This window comes from Berghia stephanieae, chromosome 3, assembly GCF_034508935.2.
Source record: "Berghia stephanieae isolate SIO BIC M18660-M18661 chromosome 3, UCSD_Bste_1.3, whole genome shotgun sequence".
Lineage (NCBI taxonomy): Eukaryota > Metazoa > Mollusca > Gastropoda > Nudibranchia > Aeolidiidae > Berghia > Berghia stephanieae.
The window spans coordinates 1,679,175-1,682,739 of record NC_088362.1 but is presented as its reverse complement, the minus strand read 5'-3'; the positions used below and the strand labels follow the sequence as shown (position 1 = coordinate 1,682,739).

Sequence of the window (3,565 nt, the reverse complement as noted above, 5' to 3'; positions counted from 1 at the left end):
GCTTTACAAGGGGTCCCTGGTCAACAGCAACATTTAACATGAAGGACGGGACATGACGCCTGTTAGGCGATATTGCAATTTTTCGGACAAAGACAACGCTGTTAACGGCCAGGTACTCATTTTACACCTGAGTACGGTGAAAGAATGTGATTAAAGAGCCTTTTCCAAGGACTCAACTATGCGCCGAGCACGAGGCTCGAACCCAGGACCTTCCGATCCGAAAGCGAGTGTCATACCAGTAGACCACATAGCCGATTTGAATGGTCTTTATTTTATTCATTATTAGGTTTTATGTGGATTTCTAATCAATAGGATAAATGTGATATCTATGTCTAACTCCAATCATAGTCAAACAATTGAAACAGAATGAGACACATATTAACTCTCTCCTTACCAGCCATTTTTAGAATTCACCCCAAAAATGCACACCCATCCAACACAAAAATATACTTTTCTTACTCAAACAAAAAAGAAACAAGTGCATTATATACAGAATGTTGTTCAGCAAAATGAGCTCTACAACACAGTGTTTAATATTTATGGCTGTTATCAAAGCATTTCTTTAGATTTTGTGACGTACAAGAAAAATCAGAATGAGAAAATTGTCGCTTGCATCGTAACGAATGTGAGGATTTTCCTGTGGTTGGTAAGGAGAGGGTTAAAGACACAAAATTGCCTATTTTACCATGATCATATCAACAACACTTAAAAACACTTATCTATCATTGTTATAATTGCTTGGTATCTACCATCGTAATCATTTATATTTGCAGAACACTTCAGTAACGCCAATGTCGCTTAGATAGATTAGACACACTAAACGGCAATGTGGGCTAGTGGTATGACACTCGATTTCGGATCGGAAGGTCCTGGGTTCGAGCCTCACGCTCGGCACATAGTTGAGCCCTTGGAAAAGGCTCTTTACTCACATTCTCTCGCCGTACTCAGGTGTAAAATGAGTACCTGGCCGTTAACAGCGAGGTCTCTGTCCGAAAAATTGTAATATCGCCTAACAGGCGTCTTGTCACGTCTTAAATGTTAAGTGTTGCTGTTGGTCAGGGACCCATTGTAAAGCGCTTTGAGCACGTTAAGTGGGTATTGCCCTATACAAAAGATCATTAAAATTATTTATAAAAAATATTTGCAGAACACTTAAGTAACGGCAATGTCGCTTAGATAGATTTGACACACTGAACTGTCACACTGGCAACACGTATTCTGAGCCACTCGGTATTGATAGTATGCGCTTGGCTAAGGAGTTCACAACATTGTCATCCGGAAGTATAGCGGACCAACACACAAAACTGTGTGTAACCTTAAAAATTTATAGTCTGGTTAATACAGTTTAGTGAGAATTACTCACAAACGCGGAGGGCAAAAAACAGAAACAAAGGGCTGAATGACGTCATCTACTTTCTATCTATAATAAATCATCATCAGGACTATAGGACTATTTATATAGTAGTAAAACTAATAGATAGAGGTGCCACACACACACACACACACACACACACACACACACACATACATACAAATTCTCGCCTATATTATTATGACAATCTAATATAAATATATATATTATGTATTCTGTGTTTACTTGACAAAGGCCAAGGGCCGAAACGTCGTTTGCTTTGTGTTGTTCATGTAATAATGGAGCGAATTATTATTGTAATATTGTAATATTGTAACACAACAAACCATACTCACGTAACACACAGTCCTGAAGATGGCTGAAAGACCTGAAACATCGATGTAGACTGACTCCAACATTGTGGTAAATATTATAATAATAATATCTGTATATCTATCTATCTATCTCTCTCCCTGTCATCCTCCCACACACCAACACACACACACACACACATATTATTTCTCTCACTCTATCTCTCTCTTTCTCTCTCTCTCTCTCTCTCTCTCTCTCTCTCTCTCTCTCTTCTTCTTCTTCTTCTTCTTCTTCTTCTTCTTCTTCTTGTTTCTCTTTCTCTCTTACTTACATATAGATAACGTCCACTTTTGGATGCTTGTCGTTATAAACTGCCAGGTATAAGAAAATATAAAATTGAGATTTTATATAGCGCAATATCCACTAAATGTGCTCAAAGCGCTTTACAATGGTCCTGGCCAGCAGTAAAATTTAACTTTTAGGACGGGACATGATGCCTGTTAGGCGATGTTACAATTTTTTTTTTGGACAGAGACAACGCTGTTAACGGCCAGGTACACATTTTACACATGAGTACGATGAGAGAATGTGAGTAAAGAGCCTTCTCCGAGGACTCAACTAGGCGCCCAGCGAGGCTCGAAACCAGAGCCTTCCTGTGTCAAACCACTAGAGCACGTAGCCGCACAAGAGAGTTTCCTCTATTGCTACGTACACATCACATGTTTTGTGACAATTTAAAATGGGTTTTTCATCTTTCCAACGGAAAATCGGGTTCTATGGAAATCTCGCACTCTCATGTTTCAAGAACAGAATCGTGTTCCATTAAATCGCGGGGGGAAAGGGGTGGGGGTGGGTGGGGGGGGGGGGTGTTCGATACACTTCCTGGTGACATAATCATTTAATCAATACCGTTTTTACATCGATCACGTGTTGCATTCTAATCATAATCACCGACAAGATACATTGGCAATTAGAATATAATCTGTATTACCGTGTTATGTTCCATTAAGATACATTTATACGTGTGTCACATATGTGACCCTCCGTCTCAAAGCGGTATTATGTCGGAATGATTCAGACCCCAAAAAGTGAATTTAGAGATAGAATGATGAAAAAATGGACCTTAGAAGTTTTTTTCAAAGCAATAAATAGTATTTATACTCCAGCATGACGAAGAGGAAATAAACTCAAGTTTTATCTTTGTGGCTATGAATTCAATTTTCCTAACCAACTGGATCACGACATTATACCGCTTTCACACGATGGGTCACATATAACACATAAGATTTGTTTTTCCTATTTCGGTATCAAACATTACAGAATCATTATTTAAAACGTTATTCATTAACCCTCTCCTTACCACCAATAGGAAAATCGTCACATTCGTTACGATGCAGCCAACAATTTTCTATATCTGGTTTCATTTTGTAAAAGTTATAGCCATAAAAACTCGACACTGTGTTGCAGAGCTCATTTTTCTGAACAAAATATAGAATATACTCGTTACTAATCTGTTTGAAAAATCGATTTTTTTGTTTGGTGAGTTTGAAGTTTCGGGTGAAATTCTGAAAATGGATGGTAATGAGAGACTTAAAATGCATTTATACGTGTGTCACATAATATAACACATAAGACTAACGGGATTAGATGTTTCCTATTTGGGTATGAAATATTACAGAATCATTATTTAAAACGTTATTCTTTAATGATCTGTGATATTGCGAAGTTACAGTTACACCCTCTTGGATGGAGTTCTGGACCATTTTAAGAGAGATACTTGTGCTTTAAAAATAAAATACCTGCCAAACGTTTTACACATTATATTCTAATTTCCCCAGGCGTATTTCTTCATCCAGTAAACGGTGGAATGTGTCGCCGCTATTGACGTGGATGTCAAGTTGT

At 38.0% G+C, this 3,565-nt stretch overlaps 1 protein-coding gene across 2 annotated transcripts in view; it reads right to left on the bottom strand.

The window, feature by feature from the left end:
• The window catches only part of LOC144967004 (potassium voltage-gated channel subfamily KQT member 1-like), a 150,397-nt gene that overhangs the window by 126,864 nt on the left and 19,968 nt on the right, over positions 1-3,565 (bottom strand). The gene's annotated exons all lie outside the window — the stretch shown is intronic.